Source organism: Osmerus eperlanus, chromosome 3 (assembly GCF_963692335.1).
Source record: "Osmerus eperlanus chromosome 3, fOsmEpe2.1, whole genome shotgun sequence".
Lineage (NCBI taxonomy): Eukaryota > Metazoa > Chordata > Actinopteri > Osmeriformes > Osmeridae > Osmerus > Osmerus eperlanus.
In genome coordinates, this window is record NC_085020.1 from 20,955,302 (window position 1) to 20,960,945 (window position 5,644).

Consider the following 5,644-nt stretch of genomic DNA (forward strand, 5'->3'; position numbering starts at 1 on the left):
ACAGGTACACTTGCACTTATAGCGGTTCATGTTGTTTAATTGTAACTTGTTTAACTACATGCTCTTATGGTTCTTCCCTTTGGCACTTACTTTGGTTGTTCACAATGTGTGCTTCATGTTTTGGCTACTCGCAATGTTGTTATGATCAGTGACCTATGCACTTTGTAAAGCTCTCTCTTGGAAGTCGCTTTGGATAAAAGCGTCTGCTAAATGAATAAATGTAAATGTATCAGCCTGTCAGCCTCTGTTCTGTAGAAACCATGCCAGGAATGAGGACATGCAGTTGTTGTGAACATGTCCCTCCCTGTAACAGATGACAGAGCTAGCCTGACCGGTTGAGGTACCAGACAGGGTGTTTCGTCTGAGAACATTTGAGGCCAAGTTAACCCACAGATGGACACATGGTGAGACTGAGGGGGGTCACACTGTCTCTAGGGCTCCCTTAACCCTTTCACACGTAGGTTCTAAATTCCTTGACTGGTCCCCCAGAGTGAGTTTTTTATGCGCGTGAGTTTGGATCAATCTCAACGTTCCAGAAATTGATTATGACGCATTAAAATCGAATTGCTATACAATTTAAGTATTTCTCGGTTCGCATTTTCCATTGACCTAGTTTGCACCCCGTATTAGTGACGAATACTCCATTCATTGGTTGTTTTGTTTATCCACCTTCTCGTTACGTATTTCTTCCGCTTCAGGGGACTGGCGGAAACCTTCAAAGTAGATATTTTGGCTATTATTCTGGTGACTGAAGTATTTGTATAACTTAAATTATACCACCCATATAGTTTGCACGATACTGAGATGAAATCATGAACTGTTGTATTTCACGAGGTGATGTTTTTGCCAAACTAGCTAGCTCGTAGTGTAGTAAAGAGTCAATCAACAAGTTAGCTGTTGCTAATTTACTAGGCTATGTTACGTTGTTTGTGTGGTCGGATTATAACGAATACAAAATAATTTGGATACATCCAGTCAGTCTAATTTGATTTCTATTCATCGTTTTGTTTTCTCTAGCTGGCTTCCATCTCGTAAACCTTCTGAGTTGGCAACGCAGCCAGTGTTCACAAAATAAGTTACTGGATGGAAGCCAGCTAAACGAAAACAAAACGATACATTACAATCCTAGTAATACGCTAGACTGACTAGATGCACTTGCATTACTTTGTTATAATCCTACTACACAAACTACGTAACATAGCCAAGTAAATTAGCAGCAACTGTTGATCGTCAACCAAATTGAGCTATAGGCGAGACTGGAACATGACTCCCACACACCTCGGCGAAAGGCGATCAAGCAAGCTCATGCTGCTTGGATACCTTCAAACCTTTTTGGTTGGCATCTTTATCTGGGAAACTTTTCTGGTGAGTAGATTATTTATACCCACAAAATATACACATACCTGTGGCATGATATTGAGACGAAAGCATGACCTGTGGTTGTTTTCCACTATCTGATGTTTTTACTAGCTAGCTCGTAGTAAAGGGTATTATTCAGGTAACTAGCGATTACTAACTTGCCATGTTTAGTCAAATTAAAGCAAACACAATAATTCAGACATCCATTCTATATTGATGGCTATGTTTTGTGATCTCTTGCTACCATCTACTGTCATTAATTTCCGTGTTGATAGAAAATGTATTCCTCATTTATTGTCAGGCCACAGTTCAAGCAAAAATGAGAGGCAAGTGTAATTTGTTTGGAAAATCTGGGCTAGGGCTAGTTGATGGACGACATGTAGAATAAACCAGACTTTATGCTTATTCAATCTAACAACCTATTGAAATGACAAGACGGCAATGTATGACTGTAATGTTTCATAGGGTAATGAAACGCACCACTTGTAATACCACTTGATTGCCTGCTGTTGACCGTTTTCTATATCTTGAACATCTCCCTATAATTTTACAGGTGAATGTTGGCCTGCACAGGCCCCGTTCCAAGAAACAGAACATGACAGCACTGCTGTACAAATTGTCCATGTATAGTACATGGCCTTCTCTCAGGTGTCGAGCAAGTACGGTCAGCACAAAGTGACCATTCCTTGCTGAACATCAACGAGACCGTCAAACACCTAATTCCTTGATGTACCAGCAGCATGTTTATTTTTTTGCAAAGGCTGAAAGCCCATCTCCCATCCCACACCATCACCACATTGCATAGAGGGACTGTAGAGAGCATCCCAAGGAGCTGCATCACGGCCTGCAGAGGACAGTGAGGACAGCTGAGAAGATAGTCAGGATCTCTCTGCCCTCCATCACAAACATCTATACCAAATGCTGCATCCCCAAACCCACACGCATTGTGGACAAACCCATGCACCCCACACGCTCCTGTACATCATCAAACACAATATTTTTGCATATTGCTGCTACCTCAATAACTGATGTCCATGTATTATGGTATTAGTATGTTATGTTTACATTCAGTTTCCCTTGCACTAGCTTACTTGTTTACATTCACAGTATCCCCACTTCTTGGTGTTTTGAGGCATTTGTCACAAATTTCATCTTGTCTTATTGGACCAATTTTATTGACCTAATTCCACACAGTTGTTGTAGTTGTCTAGGTTATGTCTAGGTCCTGGAAGAACGTTGTTTTGTTTCATTGTGTACTGTAAGCAGAGGTGTAGTCCAGGGTATACGCTGGTATACGGCGTATACCTACTTATTTTTCAGTCAGCATTGCGTATACCCACTTCTAAATCCCCCCTGATGCGCATCATTCAGTAATATCTGTGAGTCAGATTGCCTATTTTCTTCCTCGGGGATAGTGAAGCCATGACCCACCCTCCTCTGCCTCTAATTGGCTGGTACTCGCTGCTTTCACTGATTAGATTGGTTAACTTTAGGCATGAGGACTGATGAGCCAATCAGAGGCAGAGTAGGGCGGGTCATGCCGAGGAAAATATCGCTAATACCTCAGGTGCCAGTGAAAAAAATAAAATAAAAAACTCAGGTGCCGGTGCCACTTGACTACGATAACGGCAGCAGACCAAACAACAGATGAAGAAATGACACAAGCGGCGGTGTGCCACCCCAGTTGATGGAAGACATCATTCTGAGGTAAGTTTTAAGGTGGTTTCCAAATGAATCATTATTTTAAACTACTGGCAAATTGCCAGTGACTGCACATTTAGAGGAGAAGAGATGTTGCCGCCAATAGTTAGTGCGAGTCGGCTAACGTTATGAAGCTAGCTACGTAGATTGGGATAATGTGGGGAAACCGGGGCATTGTTGGTTTTCAGTAAGTGTTTAATCAACCCAGTTCATAAGAATTTCATACCAGACTGATGAAACTGATTATCTCAATGTTTATGAAGCTTGTTTATTATTGTAAAGGTCTAAATTATAACGTTAGCCAAGTTACTAAGCCCTAAATTATAACATTAGCCAAGTTACTTAGCCCTAACTAACCTCTACTTAAAAAAAAAAAAAGGTGAATACTGAGAGTATACCCACTTCTCCAGGGACCACTACACCACTGACTGTAAGTATATGATGACAATAAATACCAGTTGACTTGTCATGACAACAGATCCAGAAATCCCAAGCCCTTCATGATCCTGGATGTCCATAGTGGATCCTGTGTAAAGGATCATGTCCTAAACATAGCCAGTACATCACACAACTCAAACATGCTGTACCTTTTTGCCGATATGTTGACGGAAGCTTTGCCTACCCGTACACAGTGTCAAGGTTTTAAATCATTTTGATGTGATATTTTTTATAGCTGTGTGCTAATGATATTCATTGATATGTAACGTGACAATGACGAGATTGTACCCTTTCCTGGACATGTAATTAGCTACCTGAAATGAGTAAAAGGATACGTGTTAAAAATTAAGAAACGTGTTGGTGTGGGATTTTTAACTTATTAAAATATTTATTAAAATAACTTAGTACTGTCATTACTGTTCCGATTTTTAAATATTCACACAGGTGAATCCACAGTGAATTGATATGATATATTATCGTAGTGTAGCTTTCGAGAAGCTAACTTGGCTAATGACGATAATGTAGGCTGCCATGTTTTTTGTTTTGATCAGTACTCTGCATTGTGGGTGTCAAATGGTCAACGAGATGACCTACTCTTCTCACGAGAAAATACTGAGGTGTACGGGGTCAAGGGGTACATCATCAAGGGTCATATTTGTTGCCGGAAGACAAAAAAATCAAAGATGGCCTCTAGTAGCTCAAAACGAGACGAAAGACAGACGAATGTCAGATGTTTTAGATGCATATTTGTGAACGTATATCTATTATTTCGATCTCTGGTTGGTTGTACAATAGTAAAATCTGTTGAAAGCGATAGCCAAGTCAAGGAAAACGGATAATATTATGGTTTACTAGGTGGCGTGAGTAAAGCGTGAGTTATTTTTGGTTAGCTGTTAGCTAACATTAGCTAAACTAAATTGTTTGAACGTTTTCTTATGGATAATAAAGGTAAACTTTCTCAAAATATACAGTAAATTGAGATTCATGTTTATAACATACGCGTAGGCTAATGCTGAAGAGTTTATTGTTACGTAATAAGCCAAACTGGACATTCTAAAGGACGCGTTCCAACACACCGGTGTGTTGGTACGCTCCAGGGACCAGCCAGGACTCAACACACCGGTGTGTTCGTACGCGTCAAAGGGTTAAAGCAGAGACAAAAGGAAAGAGACAAAAAGAGGAAGAGAGAGAGAGAGTGGGGAGAGGAAGACAGAGATAGGGATTGAGTAAAGGGGGGAGAGAAAAGAAGAGAAAGAAAAATAGAAGGGAGGAAGAGCGAAAGAAGAGGACAAGAGAGAGAGAGAGAGAGAGAGAGAGAGAGAGAGAGAGAGAGAGAGAGAAAGAGAGTCGGTGACATTCACTGGAGCTTCTGCAGAAAGTAGAAAGACTTGGACTTGCTTCATTTATAAATGATTACATGTTTACAATGTCATTCTCTTTTCTTTTTGTAACTGGTGGAATGTTTTACTGATATAGAAAACTGATATGAATCTCTTCTTCTACAGGCATCCACTCCTCAGCTGTAGGCTACACAGCATTCCTGCTCATGTCTGATGTCTGTCTGTCAGCCTCTGTTCTGGAGAAACCAACTTCATGTATGAGGAAATGCAGTTGTTTTGAACTTGACGCTGCCAGCAGAAACGATGGGTGTTGCCAAGATTTGTCGGTCCCATGACTTATTAGAATTATGGGTAAATAATATACAGTAATTATTAAACAAACATGGACAAAGATTGTTTTATTTTAAGCTGTACTTAGGGTGGTGTATATACATTACGTATAATTCACAATGCAAACATAAACCCCTCAATGTTTGCAGTGTCATTACTAGAACTTACTTCTGTAAGGGTACATGCAGGCCCTAACAGGAGGGGAGAAAGGAAGGAGGGGAGATATAAGGAGGTGAGGAGGAGAGGTGAGGAGGGGAGATATAAGGAGGTGAGGAGGAAAGATCGGGTAGGGGAGATAGGGGAGGTGAAAAGGAGAGATGGGACCACCACCTTTTTCTAACCATTTCTCTTACTTATCCCTCTCTCTCTCCATGTGCCAGGAATGAGGAAATGCAGTTGTTGTGAACATGTCACTCCCTGTAACAGAAGACAGAGCTAGCCTAACCGGTTCAGGTACCAGACAGGTTGTTTCGTCT

At 40.8% G+C, this 5,644-nt stretch overlaps 1 long non-coding RNA gene across 1 annotated transcript; it reads left to right on the forward strand.

The window, feature by feature from the left end:
* The first annotated feature begins 264 nt into the window (after positions 1-264).
* Positions 265-5,229, forward strand: LOC134017802 (uncharacterized). The gene is made up of 2 exons (XR_009929797.1): positions 265-340; positions 5,004-5,229. It is a non-coding gene; the product is annotated as an uncharacterized LOC134017802 (long non-coding RNA).
* Positions 5,230-5,644: the final 415 nt, after the last annotated feature.